Genomic DNA, 18,078 nt, shown 5'->3' with positions numbered 1-18,078 from the left:
TTCCTGAGACATAGGAGGTCTTGTGCAAGAATGGGTCCACAGTGCCCTCTACTGCCCAGGAGGAATACCAGAGATCCTGTTCATTCTATTAACCTGGGTGGAAGATCTTTAAAGGCCAGTTGATGGATGAATGAGATTTGAATCATGGTTTGAATCTTTCTTCTTCTTCTTTTTTATTTTTTTCATTACTCCTGATAACTCCTGATTACTCCTGAATTGCTAGATATTCACTCAACATATTTGGGGAGGGAGAAGTAAGGAAGAAGAGAACAAAAAAGGCATAAACCATACAGGATGAGAGAGGAAGGTGCTACCCTGGTATGTGGCTACCTCCCATCAAAACACATGCACCTGTCTTTCATTTCCTAGGGTGGTCTACAGCAGACTGCGTGCCGACAACATCTGGGCTAGGAAGAAGTCAAGAAGGCTTCCGATGATTCCAGGTGGCATCTATAGCTCCAAGTCAGGTAGGGTTTATCTTATTGTTCAAAAAAAAGTCATGCAAGTCAGCAGGCCAAACACTGGCTATAGGAACAGGGAAACGGGACAATGTCCAGACAAAGGAAGCCTAACTCACTAGTTACTGAAGGAGCTATGACTGGGGAATTTTCAAAAAGGAGAAATTAAATAAATAAAATATCACCCTTTATGGCGTAGTGGTGCTGTGGCCTGGGGGTGGAACTGGAAACTTCATGCGGTGAGTTCTAGTGGGATGTGGGTTGGGCCAAAGTATATTTCTCTCCAAGAAATACATTTTTCAAAATGGTAAGCCTTAATTTTTTTGTTAAAGTAAACAGTCAAGAAAATGGCAGGGTTCAAACTTTGTTGAATGGGGCCCTGGACATGGTTGATGGAAGTTCTTGTAAAGGGGGAAACCCTTGGTAGGCTGACCCAGGCCTTACAGCAGTGTGGGTCCCTTCAGTTCCGCTCAGCCCATCCTTTGGATCTCTGCCCTCCCGGCACCGCGGCTGTGTCCAAACCTCCCCTTTCCACCCGGGCGCCACCACTGGCCGCACATGATGTACTTCCTTTTTTTTTTCCCCCTCAAAGAGGCAGCCATTTTGGATAAAGTACAGGGCTGTGAAAAAAAAAATCTTGCTGGTCCAGTAGTAAAATCTCTGAGCCCACAGGTATGTTTCTCTGCCGCCACATTTTCCTTGGCTCTTGCAAGCTCCATCCCTCTAAACAAACATTGCCTCCACATTGAGACCCTCTCTAGCACTGAACATAATGTCATGGAAAGAAACGTTGAAGACCTGGGGTTTAGTGGTTTTGCTGTTAACTTCCTTGGTGCTTAACATCCCTGTCTTTCAAGTTCTGTCATTTCTGATTCTGTGATCTCCATCTTGCAGTGTCCAAAACAACTCACATTGCGCAGAGTACACTGCAGTTGTAAGTGTGATGGTTAAATAAATATGTGGCAAATCATGACATGCAGTTGGCGCTGAGAAACAGAATGCCGAGACCTACTTAGCCTTGCAGTCTAGTACACAGAGACAAGGGTAGTTTTAGTGCAGTGGGTGGAGATTGGGTTCTGTGAAATTTTTCTGCTTTTTTCTTGTTGGCTGAGAAACTAGCAAAGCAGCACAAAATGTGCTCCCAAACCCTCTTCAGGTTCATTCCCTTTTATCCTTTGATTTTCATGTAGAGGTGAGCAGATGATTTGTTGTGCAAATGAGGTACTTTAGAAAGTGAGAGGAGATGCTGCTCATTTTTCAGAGATGCTGGTATACCTGGGGACAGTCTTGAGCAAACAAGGATATGGGTCACATCGCAGCTGACATGAGGGAAGCCCTATTCAAGCTTGTGCAGCCTGTGGCCTTGTATTTACTAAAGCAAATCCTTCTTCTATCCTCATTTGGAAAATTTCTTGTTTGGCTGCTTATGGACTGGCTGCTGGCCAGCAGTGTGTCATGAGATGGACCTTGGAAATCTCTGAAAATCCTGGTTGCTGCCCTCACAGGTCAAATCCTTTGTGAGTTCAAACTGCACAATTACTCCTTGTAATCACATCACCTGTCAGAGCTTAGCTGCCTAGCACGCCAGGAAATGCAATAAAAATAAACTTAAACACAAGCGACAGAGATGATGCTACTGGGGAATGTTGAAGTCCAGAGTTGTCTCTTTCCGCATCTCACATACTTTTTATACCAAAACATTCTTTCCCAGAGTCTTAAGCCTGTGTTGGCATGGATAAACAACGTTTTAGGCGAAATATGATGCACCGAGTAATAGTCACATACAGTGAATCTTGACAAGCTGACAATCAATGAGAGAGGATTGCTAATTTGATCTTGTGTGTCTTTGTGCTCCCCTCCTCCTTCTGGGCTACCATTTGATCCCCTTTTCATTCCCTCTCTGAGCTTTTCTAAGGACTTGAGATGTTAATATAAAATTTTCTTTGTGGTCCCATGCTATCTGATAGAAGCACTGTGGTAAGAAAACCGAGCCATTATGAAACATACCAGGCTTTAACTTATTTTTGATATACAAGGAGCCTACACAGGTTATGCTAAATTGTTGAGATGAGCGATTGTCCTCTCATATACTCAGGCTGTGTGTTGAGTATCTTAGAATGAGACACTTCAGCATTATCTTGAACACAGACCCAAGGTGCCTGGGATAGTTATGTGTGCTTTGCAAATGCATACATGTTACCCACATTCACGTCATCTATCATGGAGAATTCTAGGTATTTGGATCTTGCATGGCACTGACGTTTTCTTGTATGGTTTTCACTGTCATCCCCTCAAGGAGAATTGCTGACAGTTATGTTTTACAGATTTAAAAGAGGAAATCCATCATGCAATCAGTTAGGGTTTCCTCCTCATTGCTTTTATCTTCAAATGAAGCGTTTGGCTCATTTTTAGATAAATTTGGAAGAAAGAATCAGATTGGGTGTTCAGATGGGTGACTGAGATCGTTTAAGTTTTGGTCAGAACATGTGGATGTATTGGTTCAGTTCTGTTGCTTCACTCAAAGGGAAAATAATGAAGACTTGACAAAAGGATGGATGTAACCTAGACTCAATGGATTATAGGGATTTTCTCTTTTTAATTCTTCCCAACTAGTCTATGCTATGACTTGTCCACTAGTACCTGGAACAACATTGTAAAACTTCCATCTTGATTGGCCACCTGTGTAGGTTTGAGTTGGCAGTTTTGGAAATCACAAATCCTAAAAGGGAGGTTACTGTAATCAAATATTCTACCCTTCTACTTTGTTAGGAAGTGGGAGTGGCCAGTAGTTAGTGATGGTCCAGGGAATGCAATGGAATTGGGAGTTAGAGAGATTTGGCCTGTTGAGAATGTAAGGTTGAGTCTCATGGGCTAATTTTTGCTGCTTTCTTTTGGAGTATCTTTTGCTTTAATCCAGATTCCATGACATGTAGCCTTTTCTGTTGGCTGTTCAAGAGCCTGGCTGTCTGTGTTTAATAAATGTATCTTAGGGTTCTTAACCCAGAGCCTCGGTTTGCGTATGACATATTTTAAGACAGCATGTTATCTCAAATTCTTTTTGCTTTCTGTGTTGAAATTTTATCTGGAAGATCAAAAGCTCTCTCTTTATGTTGAGCCCAGCTGTCCTGTGAGGTCAAGCACAGCCCTGCTCAGCTATGCTGTGGTGTGGAGACAGAGTGTCCTAAAGCCATAAACCACAATTTACCCCCTGCTCTTTTCCCATCTTACTTTGCCCTTCAAGAATAAACATGGCACTGTTGACTCACTATGAAAGATGATGTGAGGTTTTAAGCATAATTTATCAAGTGCTAAGTGAACACTTATTATATCCTTGGCCCTGTTTTTATGTACAGGGATAGTTTTAAGTTCAAAGTCGAGGTAGTGGGGTTAACAAGATAAGATGAAGAGGCTATATTTCAAGGATATATCTAGTGTTTTACCAAGTGACATTCAAATGTGTGAAATGTAAATAATTGAAAACCAGCATTTAACACCGTGTAACCAAACAAACTGAAGGAAGATGTGGAAGTATTAGAAACTCCCAGTGGAAGGAACTGATAATTCTGTCTGGAGAATAATCTGAATTCAGTTAAATATTCATGCTGATAGGCATTCCAGTGTCATTTACTTACGAGCTCATAAGTAGATTTGGATAAAATTCATATCACCAGGGGATGTCTGACCTATCTGGTGAGCTAGATAAGCAAATGATTATCATAACCTAAGAAAGATTTATTTTAGACTATTAACTACATAATTAGCTGTCCCCTACTTTCTAAGCATTACTCTATGCTGAGAATTGTTCTTTAATTTTTGACTCACAATCTAACTCATAATTAAAAATAACCACATTCATTATAGCTTCATAAAAGCTTACAAAAGAGGAAAACTGTCCAAGACTACCCAGCTAGTCAGTGGGAGAATCACGATTTAAGCTCTTATAATCAAAAGTTCATGCTCTTAAATATTAAGAAAAAAGATGGAAATCAGAGGAAAGGCAAAGTAAGGAAACAGGGGAATGCGGATTATATAATAGGATGGAGAAGCCGCATTTCTTTTCTTTTTTTTTTATTGGAAAAGCGGATATACAGAGAGGAGAGACAGAGAGGAAGATCTTCTGTCTGATGATTCACTCCCCGGGTGGCCACAACAGCTGGAGCTGAGCCAATCTGAAGCCAGGAGCCTCTTCCTGGTCTCCCACGCGGGTGCAGGGTCCCAAAGCTTTGGGCCGTCCTCTACTGCTTTCCCGGGCCACAGGCAGGGAGCTGGATGGGAAGTGGGGCTGCCGGGATAGAACTGGCGCCCATATGGGATCCTGGGCGTGCAAGGTGAGGACCTTAACCACTGCACCATCGCACCGGGCCCAAAGCAGCACTTCTTTAGGGTCAGGATCCAGACCACCCCAAGGGATTTGATGTGAGATAGGACAGGCAGAAGCAGTATGACTTCTGAGAATGTTAGTTCACATACAAAGGAGTTCAGAGCTTATAATATAAATCATAGATACAGCAAGTCTATCTTATGTTGGCAGAATCCAGGAAATTTATTAAGGACATACATTTCTTTCTTTTTTTTTTTAATTACATTTCATTTTATGACACAGTTTCATAGACTCTGGGGTTCCCCCAACACTTTCCCATGCCCTCCCCCCATGGTGGATTTCTCCACCTTATTGCAGTATTACAGTTCAAACCCAGACATGATTCTTTCATTGAGTCCAGCATCTTATTGTCTAGATAAATTCAACAGTTTCTTGGGGAGACCATCTCTGGTCTGAAAGCAGAGCTGGAAGAATATCATCCCGACCAATTTAAAGCCACAACATAACGACAACAACAGTTTACAACATTATAGAGTTAATTGACATGGTACTGAGTGACTGATATGTTAGAAAATGCAAGTTCTTCACCACATCTTGTGACTACTTCATTGACATTTCTGTTTTGCTTTATACACAACTGGCTGCTATACACCTTAAAAAGGCTATAGGGTACTATTCAGCTGTCTCGTGTCTATTTTTATTTTTGTATTTAGCAGTTTATAGTGTTGAAGCATAATTTTTACTGAACTTGGCAGATTTTAGGATAGTCCAAACCGCCTTATAACTCTAACAAGTCATATGTCAATAGCTGAGGCACAGAACAGTTTTAGGAGGGGTGTGCAGAGAAATCTTCAATACCCCAGTGAGAAGTAACTTATTTTCATGTCCTACCTAGTAAGGTATATGTGAGTCCACGCGGTTTCCTGTCAGGTTCTAAGCTTTCCTTGTTATTCTCTGTCTATTCTAATTTTTTTGTCTGTTTGTTTGGGGGGGCCTCTGGAGTGACCCTGATGGTCATTGCAGGAGAGGGTGGGGATCCAAAGTTGGAACTAAGTAAGTACCAGAGAAAGTTCCTCTCCCTAGTCCCGAAGGAAGTTTTCTCTTCTTCTGTTTCTGCGGACTGCTCAGGGCTCCTGGCTATTGTTCCGATAAGACTGTATCCTGTGAGGAAGGATTTGGGCTTCTTCCATCCCATGTGGGAGTAAGGACATACATTTACTTCTTACAAGCCATGACAATTGGGAAATACAAGGTTGAGGGACCCTCATTCTGACAAGAGTCCTTTTGCTACATCATAGCATGGCTGGAAGTGGTAGGGTTGGAAAGTAGGGAGGAAGAGAAGCAAGGAAAGAAATAAAGAGAAGGGGATGGCAAGGGAGAGATGGGGAAAGGAGGGAAGAAGAGAGGGCAGAAGTGGGAGGGGGAGGGTTAGACTCATCCTTTCTAAGGAACCTACATTCACAGCAAGTTGCTCACTCCTGTGGTAGCAGCATTGCCACATTCGTAAAGGAAGCTCCGGCCTGGTCACCTGTTAAAGATCTCACTTCCCACCACTGTTGACTAAGGGATTGAATCTTCCAACAAGTGCACTTGGAGGAACATATTTGAACTCATAGCAGATTTTCCTTAGGATATCTTTATAGGTAACAGAAGAGCATACAGACTTCCTCCATATCTGATATATTATTTTGAAGCACATGGTGATGGATAGAAATTTGGACTACTGACTTGAAGCTACCCTCTTTTATTTTTTGCACTGAAACATAAATAATCTCCTGGAACTGAACTTTGCTTTTAGAAGCCATGAATTCAGGTGTGGAAAAATGTGAGAATCACTTTGTTTTTTTCTAGTATGCTACTTAATCTCTGACAGAAAATACCATCAAATTATTAGTTTGAAGAGGCATTGTAGGTTGAAACTAACTCAAATCAGAATTTATTCCCTGTTTCTTGATAGATCTCTCTAAACTCAAACAGGAAAATATGGGAGGTGGGAAAGAAGATAATTGACTACTAGTTATTGGTTTCTGGCCAACCACCCAAAATTCTCCAGCCACTGTCCATGGGTTGCACCATTCTCAGTTGATCAGATTCTTATAACACTCCTATAATCCATTGTTCCTTCTCCAGAGAATTTGTCCTGGGACTTGATCTGAAGGTGTATGATGTGTTGCCAAGTTCTTCAGCCTTTGCTCACTTTTATTTTTCTCTACCTTTCACTTTTCTGATCTCAGAAGGTATTTAGCTAGACTTTTTTTTTTTTTAATTGGAAAGGCGGATATACAGAGAGGAGAGACAGAGAGGAAGATCTTCCGTCCGATGCTATGCTGATCCGAAGCCAGGAGACTCTTCCCGGTCTCCCACGCGGGTGCAGGGTCCCAAAACCTTGGGCCGTCCTCCACTGCTTTCCCGGGCCACAGGCAGGGAGCTGGATGGGAAGCGGGGCTGCCGGGATAGAACCGGCGCCCATATGGGATCCTGGGCGTGCAAGGCGAGGACCTTAACCACTTGCACCACCGCACCAGACCCTTTAGCTAGATTTTTACTAGCTCTGTCTCATGGCGTATTCTCCCAGATGTCTTGTCCTGGTGGAACCTGCCCCAAGCCTTTGATCAAAGCCATAATGTGGATAAATGATACTCATCTCCCCAAATAAAGGATAGTCATATAGTAAATAGAAATTACAGGAGAAAACACATGTATAAAATTTTATATTATGTAAATTGTCCCCACATTTCCTATACTTTATATGAGCTTTTGCCCTACGGAAAAACAGAGAAACCTGACCTTTTTTTTTTTTTCCGTCTGAAGAGAAACTTGATCTTAGTAGCCAGGCACTTTTCAAGATGCAAATTCCACTTTATTATTTTCTTTGATTCCCAAACAAGGGTCTCATCTATGATCAAATCTTTTTTTTTTAAAGCAGCAACTTGCATATCCTTGAAGGTATAATTAGCTACCATAGTAACTATAAATTATAATCTTCGTTGATCTTCCAGACAACCTAAATAAGATGCCATCACTTTTTCCCTACAATTAATACTCCCTGAAGAAATATCTAAGTGTCATGATCCATTGCTATATTTGGAGCACACAGTCAAAAATTTGATCATTTCCAACAGCAGTTGCAGTGGTAGCAAATGCACCGAGCTTGGCAAAATGCACGATCACGTAACCTGGCCTAGCAGAAAAGATCAGCTAGGAGCTTGTGAACCTGAAAGTAAAGTTTCAGTAGAAAAAAATCTTGTAAGCCCCCTCTAATAAAAAAAGATAGAGTAGCAGTATTTGTTATAATTATCATCACCATTATTATCCTGACTGATGGGCCTACATTCTTTCAGTCTCAGGCATTTACTTCCAAGTGGCAGTGACATGTTATATATATTAATTATAGCTGTGAAGGAGAAAGGGATCACTTGAATATCTGCACATGTTTTCTAAACTCTGTGTACGTATTGCATAATGTCCTCATTAAAATATTATCATAATCTTAGGAGTATGTCTGATCATTCCTGTTTTACAAATATAGGCGTCCAAGTTCTAAGAGATGAAGAGAATTTGTCAGGGTAAATCTGATAGGAAAAAGTAGAATTATGGAACCAGTTGTTCAAACATTAGTCTGACTTTGGCCAATATAAGACTTTTTTTTTAATCTTCGTTCTTGAGCTCAACATAACCCTGACTTGGAGGGATAGAGCTGTGGTGATTCTGTGATTCTTCTCTCCTGGAACATATGGAACCACCCCAAGGCAAAGTTGACTTTACTGTAACTGAAGAGACACTGTCTGACCTCTGGCTTCTGTTATGGTTTGCTCACTTCCTGTCTCTTAAGATACTCTTTTAATTTCTATAGGAAGGCAAAAAAAATAACAAAAGTACTTGAGATATAAGATGGGAAGTATACCACTATCTGACTTTTTACAGCTTGAAAAACAATAATCCAGTAGTACCAAGTTACAAAATGTATAATATGTTTATATATTTAATGATACCTAAAATAAAATAAACTACGTAAAATAAATGCATACATGCTTTTTTCTTTAACCCAAAATCAGGCTCACATTACTGAGATGTACAGCAAAGAGCTAAGCCCAGATTTTTCTCCCTTCACAAAGCCTCTTCTTTTTCCTTGAGTAATCCATTCAGCCAACATTCATTAAAAACAAAACTATGCATTGAGGCTGGATTTACATTGTTTCATTAGATAGATGTATTTTTTCTCATTATCTAGGGAATCTGCTTGATTGGGAAATATATTATGCACAACATATGATCTATTACATTCATTTTATCTCTGGGGATAAAGATTATGAGACAAAAGATAGAGACAAGTAGAAGCAGGTCATGAAGGGAATGGAGATTATGGTCATGATTTGGGATTTCATTCCATGTTCATTGAAAAGACAGGACAATGACAGAATTAGGCAGCTCTGAAAATTCTACAGTGGTATTATCTGAAGGCTGAAGAGAATGAGTGTGCCTGAGTCAGGCAAAACATAACAGCTTTACTATGGAGGGGATAACACTGTGTTGTGTTGTGTGTGTATGATTTTCAAAAAGTTCCTATTATATTATGATATGTATTAAAACATCTCTGCATGGATTTCCAGAAACCTCCATGCAAAATAAACATATCCTTGAAATTCTAGTGCTCCAAGTATGAATATAGAATGCTACATCTAATATACTACATTGGAGAAGATATTTAAGATAATAGAAATGGTTAAGTTTACCTAAAGGAGAGAGAAAAAAGACAAAGCTTTAATCTTATTTTTCTATAATATTCCAATATTTAAAGATAGAGTAGAAGATACTTAATAGGAGCAAGAGAAAGTTTAGTAAAGAAGGGGTCAAATTATGAGAATTCTAAATACAACTTGGGTATATCCATTGAAACTGTCATGATGGAAGTGTTTATACTGTCCAATATGTGTGGATAATGATTTTTAAAATGAAGGCTTGCACCATATTGATCAGTGCATGTCTGATAAGAAAATAACTGAAAAGTGATCACCAAGTTTGCAAGAAGAAGCTATTGTCTACACTATCCAGGAGAGTGGTGTCTGGAGATATAAGCCAGTCTTGTGTGGGTTAAGAAGGCAAAGAAATGGAAGAAGATGTTTTGGGTGATACTTATGGAATATTGACTTGAAGTGGAGCAGAGAAGTGATATAAGAATGACAGGACTATGAGAGTTCAAGACCATAGTATTTTATTTTAGGAAATGATAATGTCATTTATTTTATCGAATACCATGAAGTTCCAGCACCATTCATACACAGGGCTTTGATTTTGATTAAAAAATATCTTTACTCTTATGGTATTTTCACTATGCTGACTGAGAGACAATAATAACTTGACTAAAGGATAATTATGCACAGTGATAAGTTCTACACAGAAAGCAAAATAAAGCAATAGGCGACAGCAGTAATGGTTCTCCTCTAGATTCTTCCATGTTGTCACAAATGCAAGATTTCCTACTTTTTAGTGGCTTAAGAGCATTCCACCGTGTGTGTGTGTGTGCACGTGTGTATCACAGTGTATTTTACATTTTTATCTATCCAATGATACATACTTTATTACTTTGTTATTGTGGATAACATTGCAGTAAACATGGGGCTCCAACTATCTCTTCAAAAGACTGATTCATTTTCATTGGCTAAAGAAGTGGTGGTGGAATCACTGATCATGTGATGCTTCTAAGTTTTATTTTTGAGGAGCTTCTGTAATTGTTTTCCTAATGGCTATGCCAGTTTACATTGCTATCAACAAGGCATAACGTTTCCCTTTTCTTCACAACCTTTACTTAAGACAAGCCAGTCTAACTGGTGGAATGGATATCATTTCATATTTTGATTTGCCTTCTCCGGGGGCTAATGCCTGCTCTGCTGGCAACTTTGTGTCTTCTTTGAAGAAGCATGCTTGCTTTGGCAGAATGTATATTAAAATCGGAACAGTACAAAGAAGATTAGCATGAACACTATGCATGGATGACATGCAAACTCTTGAAAAGATGCCCTACCAGGACCTTGGCCAATGATGATGACAACGATGATGATGACGAATATTTGTCCTATTGTTGTGTGGTGTAAGTTTCTTGCATACTTTAGATGTAAAGGCCTTGTCAGACATAGGGCTTGCAAATATTTTTATCTATAACCCAGGTTATCTTTTTGTTGTTGTTGTTGCTTAGTCTTGACAGTCTCTTATTAGGGGTTGGCAATCAGCAGGAGTATTGCCATGATATTAAGTGACATACTCAGTCTTAGGCAAGCGTCCCTTCAGGAGAATACTGAGGATGAGGTCTGAAAGGACCTGTGGCTGATTAGGACGTCACTGGATGGTGGGGCTGAGTGCGAAGCCTGAGGGTGCTAAAATACAGACTCGAGCTCAGTTTCTGATTGTGGGTGTATAGCCTCTTCTGACTGGAGCATGGAGAACCATTGTTGATCTTTGCTCTTCCAGCTGCGCCCCACCCAGCAGTCCTTTAATACCACTTTAAAAGTCCATTCTTAAGCTCATACTTCTCTGTTGGCACAACTAGTGTGTTTTTATTCACCACAAAGACTCTCTCTACTCCATAATTTAAAGTAGTTTGTGCCAGAATGACATTAATTATGTCAAAATCCATTGAATCTTCTTATGAAAGATACTTTTTTCTTTTCAAGAATGAAATGCAATGAACCTACTCTTGATGCAGGATACACAAGAGCCCACTGGATTGAGGCGTTCAGTAAATACAGGCAGTTGTGAGGGGGATTAAGGACAAGTCAAATTTTTCAAAAGGGTAAAGTATATAGTTTCCAAAACATCCATTTCTGGGTATAGGCTGAAGACCAATATCTTTTGCTAACTTGTTTTAGCAAAATTCCAGCATTTAATTATTAGTTTGGTAAATGACCACAGCAGGCCATTTAGTGTAACATGACAGACCCTGAAGGGAGTAGGCAGTAATTTGAAACACTAACCATGTGTTTTGTCTGAAAAATTAATACCTGTAGCATGATTGCAGTGGCATGGTTCCACCAATCAAAAAGTAGAAAAAAACATCACAGCACTAATAAAGGCACCTACTGTTCTGGCTATGGCAAACATAATAGATGCCATTTATTAACTATTTACTATGTGCCATGGCTACACATGTGTTTCATAATTCATCATCTTGACCACCATGTGAGCCAGATAGTGACAAAAGAAGCTGAAATGTGTATTGATTTAGCACACACCATACTCCTCAAAATTGTACATGCACTTTTTACCTACTTGATTCTCAGAGCAAAACAGTTATTCCATGTTACTCATGGAAACACTGAGGATTAAAAAGCATAATTGACCTCGACAGCCCAATGATGGAGACAAGAGCTGAGCAGAGACTTACTGAAAGCTCAGTGCCTCAAGTGCTTATGAGATAACTGTTTAAAGAGTTAATGAAACCGGACTAGCTCTGAGTATGAGAACACAAAAGCTATTTTAAAATGAAAATATTTTTAAATGAAGGATAATACACAGTACAGGTAGTCCTAATCCTCACATACAAAAATTGGTTCTTTTAGTTTATAAGCAGCTCCTCTTCTTGGGGTAGGCAAATAGAGAACCTTGGGAGTCCATCTAGGTAATCGGCAAAATGGAGTTGTATTGATGTAAAGGGGTTACAAATAATCTGTAGAAATATGATTAATTCCCTTGTTATAAATATCAACCACAACTCTGAAAAATATATGCTAATGTTTTAGACACTGTTAAGTTTGTCTACTCAGCAAGTCATCAGTCCTTTTTTGTTTTTAGTCATTTTGGTTAAACTATTCTCTTGTGGCCTGATGTTGCAGCGGAAGGGGCACACATTTCAGCCTTGTGAGTAAACAGTGATAGAACTAAGGTAGCAAGATTGGTACACCTACTCTTTCTACTGATGAGCCTTGACTGGCATGATCCTAGAACATAGCTTGAGCCAATGAGGTGTGAACAATAGGCTGTGCATGAAATCTTTGGAGACTGTTTCTTTCTTTCTCCGACATCAGAGAAAGATGTTGATATGTGTTAGTGTACTCATGCTGGCAAAGTGTAACGCAGCACCTGGGCAGACTCATTAGTCATCGCTCTGTGCCTATCCACACGTGTAGAGGTAGTCAGCAGGCAGGGAGGCACTGATTCTGTAAGAAAGCGGGTGTTATGCACGAACAGATACTGCAGACAGATGAGTGGTCCATCCTCTCCTCTGCTGGTGTCAGTGTCACAACCGTATACAACACTTGGAATAGCTTCACAATGAGGGGAACTGGAAAAACACCAAAGAAGAAAGAGTATGGAAAAATTAGATCTAGGAGCATGAAGATGTTCAGTTTTAGTATTCTAAACCCTACTTGCCCTAGCCTAGAACCTTTTATTATATGAAATAATGTTATTTTCTGTATCAATTCAAACAAACCCGAAGTTTTCGATGACCTGTTTTTCCACTGTCTGCTATCCTTATGATGTTGGGAAGGAAGTCAGAGCTAAAGGAGAGGAAATAATTCCATAAATTCATATTCAAAAAGCGATGGAACAGGATTCATTTATCTTGTCTATATGATCTCATAGTCTGTAATTTATTATAGCATATTGGCTATCACTCACCTGCTTGCAGGACCTATTCGTGTCACAAAACACTTTTCTTACTGATAGTGTCACAGATTGCGATGTCTTGATGGAGAGCAATTTCATTTCATAAACTCAAGACTCCTCATCAGGAACTCAAATGACTCAACAGTAACAAAGCAAATACCAAATTTAAAAAACGAATAAAGGGTCTGAATAGATGCTTTTCAAAAGAAATCATTCAATATCACTATCATCAGGAAAACAAATGAAAATCACATTGAGATTGCAGCCTCAAATATTTAAAGATGTATTTTTTAAAAAGATTTATTTATTGGAAAGTCAGATATACAGAGAGGAGGAGAGAAGGAGAGGAAGATCTTCCGTCTGATGACTCACTCCCTAAGTGAGCGCAACGGCCGATGCTATGCCGATCCAAAGCCAAGATCCAGAAACCTCTTCCGGGTCTCACACGTGGTGCAGGGTCCCAAGGCTTTGGGCCATCCTCGACTGCTTTCCCAGGCCTCAAGCAGGGAGCTAGAAAGGAACTGGAGCAGCTGGGACATGAACCAGCACCCACATGAAATCCCAGTGCATGCAAGGGAAGGATTTAGCTACTAGGCTATCGTGCTGGGCCCCTCAACCTCAAATCTTTTAGAATGGACCTTATAAAAAAGAGGAAAGTATTGACAACAATGTGGAGAAAAGAAAACCTTTGTACGATATTGGTGGAAATGTAAATTATTACAGCCATTATGGAAAATCACATGGTCGTACTCATAGATGCAGAGAATAGAATGGTCATTACTGGAGACTAGCGTAACAGGAAGATTGGACAGATGCTCATAAGAGCATACATTTCATATAAGAGGAATAAATTCAAGAGATCTATCATACAACATATTAACTATAGTGAGTAGCAATGCTTGGTGGTGTAGTTGAAAATTGCCAAGCAAATCTATTTTAAATATTCTTCCTTACAACGGAAGGATACACTTCGAGATAATACAGACATTAATTAGCTTGCTGTAGACATTCTGCAATATATTCCTGTTTAAAAAAATCATGCTTTACTCTATAAATACATACTTTTGTTTATCCATTTAAATGCCTAATAAATCCAAGTAAAACAAATAACTCATCAATTCCTATAAGGCTCCTACCAATCTGGCCTCTGTCTTCCTCCCCAGCTTTATCTTCTGCTGTTCGGCTGGTTTTATCAGGGATCCCATTAAGGTTCCTTTTCATTTTTTGCTGGTACATCCCCTTTCATACCTCAGGACATCTGAATGTTTTGTTTTCTATGCCGTAACTACTCTTCTCTTCTTTACTGGAATATTCTCTCTTCATCCTGTAGTCTCCTGCCCAGTATCCATTTTTACATTCTTGTAAGTCTTCTGGCTCTTCATTAAAGAATTGATCTCAATAGTGCTTGCTTACATTTGTAACTATTCTTTTGTTTAATCCCCGTCCTGCATGGTAGATTACAAATCCCAGCAAGGCAGAGGCTTGCTGATCTTGTTTAGCTCTCCTTTCTTGTCTTCTAGCATAGAAGGCAGCATAGTACTGTGGGATAAATCAGTGGATGGTCGATAAAGCAAGTCCTCTGGTGTGTATTTGTAGGTTGAGAAAGAAATGATCCTCAGGTAGAAAGGAAAGCTAGGGTAAGTACATTAAAGTTCATTTCTTTTATTCTCTACACCAGACCTATTTTTACATTTTTCATATTTGATCTTTTAAAAATACATTTATTTAATTTTATGGGAAAGTCAGATACACGGAGAGAAAGAGACAGAGAGCTAGATCTTCTGTCTGTTGATTCAGTCCCCAAGCAGCCACGATGGCTGGAGCTGCGCCAATGTGAAGCTGGGAGCCTGGAGCCTCTTCCTTCCACAAGCAGGGGGCTGGATGGGAAGCAGGGCTGCCAGTTTGAAACTGGCATCCATATGGGATCCTGACACATGCAAGGCGAGGACTTTAGCTGGGCCCTCACTTAGAATTCTTAACCACTCCAGTCTGTTTAAAAACATGTAAACCTCAGCCTCTGGAAACCTGCAATCTATTGATTCTCCCTCCTCCCCGACATTGATAATATCTTAGCACTCATTTCATGGATCCATAGTAGGGCTATGATTGCCTACTTAAAAATAGAACTTTAGGGGATATAATAGAATTTGGGATGTGGTGAATGTCATTGTCTGCCACAGGGACAAAGCAATGACTTCTGGATTTGTCTGTGAGCAAACCAGTGGTTATTTTAAGAGCACATTCATTAGAGCCAAAGGGATTAGAAGCCAGCTTGAAATCCACAAATATGCAGAAGCAACAGTGTTAAATGGTTTTACCAAGTTTGATATACTTCACTGTATTTAATCTTGGGGCAATCCTGTGAGACAGGTGTTACTGCTATAATGTTCTAAAAGAAGAAACAAAGACTGGGTTAATGTTGGTTAATGACTCAAATGAGCTCAGAAATGTGCACTAAATTCCATATCTGGGAATTCAGCAAATCAGAGGCACATCCCTGCCTCCATGGGGCTTGTGGTTATACAACTCTACAACTAAACTGAAAACCGCAGCGCTGGAGTTGATACCACACTGGCATTTTGATGGATAAATGCTTTACTGCAGAGGTGTTGTGTGAGACCTCAACACACAGAGCTGGGGATAAAACCTAGCAATGGTGTTTTTCATCACACAGGGGAGGAGTGTTTGCAGGACATCTTGACACACAGTCAGATCTAGAAGTAAAGAAAAACACAGTAGATAGATTTCCAAAAAGCAAGAGCAAAATGGCCTGGTGTGAAATTTAGCTCAAGGGGGTGACATGGGATGGCCTCAGTTACCCATGGACTAAGCTGACAATGGTAAAATCATAGACTTGAGCAAGAATGTATTGGCATACTTGTTTTTCCAGGAAACATTGTTCCAAATAATTAGCCAAAACATTGTAGAATGATATTAAGACTCTGACCCAAGCACAGACTATGCTAAACTGGCCTACCCTTAACTAAACTCACTGTTTCTACACATAAAACAAGGCCAAGTTGCTGGGCTCAGTTGGATGTGCAGCTGTTGTTGGGCAGGTCTGAACTAGGATAACCAGAACAGGTGTTCTTGTTGCTTGGTATCTCTCCTGCAGAAAATCTCACATCCAACTCACAAATAGATGGGCTGTTTGTTGTGCAATACAGAACATTTTTTCCTTCTCCCTCCTGCCGTATTTATTTTTAATATATATGTGGAAGTAATTTTAGGAGATTTCAGCACTTGCCTATTTTTGGTCTTCAATTGTCCCAGAACATGAAGAGCAGTGTCAAGTTAATTTTCCAAGGGCTGCATCTGGGGGAGTTTGCTTTACTTCCCTCTAGTTCTGCAGACATTCAGCCTGGTGTACTAGAAATCCCTCCTTTGGGTTTAGTTTAATCTTTCATGTGTTACAATCAGTCTGATTAAAACTAGACACATGTGCTGAATGAGTGCTGGGGGAGAAGAGACAGATTTTACTATTGAAATGTTTTTGTGCATATGAATTTTTATTTTTTTAATGTTTGTTATTTTCATCTGTTTGGAAAGCAGAATGACAGGGCGATAGATAGATAGATAGATAGATAGATAGATAGATGGATAGATAGATAGATAGATAGATAGATAGATAGATAGATAGAAAGATAGATAGATAGATAGATGGATCGATCTTCCATCAGCAAGTTCGTTCTCTGAATGGATGCAGTAACCATGGCTGGATCAAGCTGAAGCCAGGAGCCAAGAACTCCATCTGGGGCCCTCATGTGGATGGCAGTAACCCAAACATTGCTCCATTGTCTGATTCTTCTCAGGATGAGTTAGCAGGACGTCGTTAGATGGGAAGCAGAGTAGCTGGGACTGGGACCAAGCATTTTCCGTACAGGATTCAGCAGCTTAACCAATTGCATGACACAACACCTGCCACTTACATGATTTTTTTTCTTATCAGGGAGGTTGGAGGAGAGGTTAGGGAATTTTTATACTGCTGAACTCTGAGACAAATGTGAGAATACACTAGATTTAAGCTGCACTTACAAAAGAAGAAAGTTAGCACTTAACTGTTTCACAGAATCAAAAGTAAGAAAAATTTGAAATATAAATTCACAAGGTCAGAAAAAAGGTCAGACATGGCAGTCAGTCGTTTTGTCTGGGCAGCTAAAGCAAGCAACATTTTTGTCCTTTCACACACTCTTACTTCTCCATGTGAAGAAATACAGAGCAGAATAATGATCCTGTCCTTGGAGAGAATGATTGGCACAGTAGGCAAGGCCAGGTCCATCTTCCTGGCACATGAAGCTGTCCATGTGTACAACTCTAGTAAGGTAGGAGTGTAGCTTTAGGTCTGCCCCTGGCCTTGTAACTTTTGAGTTTTGAAAGTTGCAGGTATGCAAACAGCTGTCCTTTTGGGCTTCGGTACAGCTTCAGTACCCTTCTCCCCTAGTGTCCCTACAGGTTACTCTGGTTTTCTGCTGTAACTTCAAAATCTTGTCCACAAACCCAAACATTCCAACAAGAATTTTTCAGAACACACTTTTCTTTAGGAAAAAAAAAAGCTTTGGAGAAAAGGCTCCAGCTCACACACAAACTGCCAAGCCTATGAGAAAATAGATTGTACGATAGAGGAGAGAGTAATATCGGAACCTTGTTTAGGCTGGTAAGCCTTTAGTGTGACCGGGATCTGAAAGAATAGAACGTGTG

General features: G+C 39.9%; 1 non-coding gene across 1 annotated transcript; it reads left to right on the top strand.

The window, feature by feature from the left end:
- The first annotated feature begins 10,697 nt into the window (after positions 1 to 10,697).
- On the top strand, positions 10,698 to 10,804 carry LOC121170553. Its single transcript, XR_005885982.1, has one exon. It is a non-coding gene; the product is annotated as a U6 spliceosomal RNA (small nuclear RNA).
- Positions 10,805 to 18,078: the final 7,274 nt, after the last annotated feature.

Source organism: Ochotona curzoniae, unplaced genomic scaffold (genome assembly GCF_017591425.1).
Source record: "Ochotona curzoniae isolate NIBS_2020 unplaced genomic scaffold, NIBS_Ocur_1.0 scaffold_2453, whole genome shotgun sequence".
Lineage (NCBI taxonomy): Eukaryota > Metazoa > Chordata > Mammalia > Lagomorpha > Ochotonidae > Ochotona > Ochotona curzoniae.
Note: the sequence above shows the minus strand (reverse complement) of the source record. Positions and strands in the feature narration are given on the sequence as shown.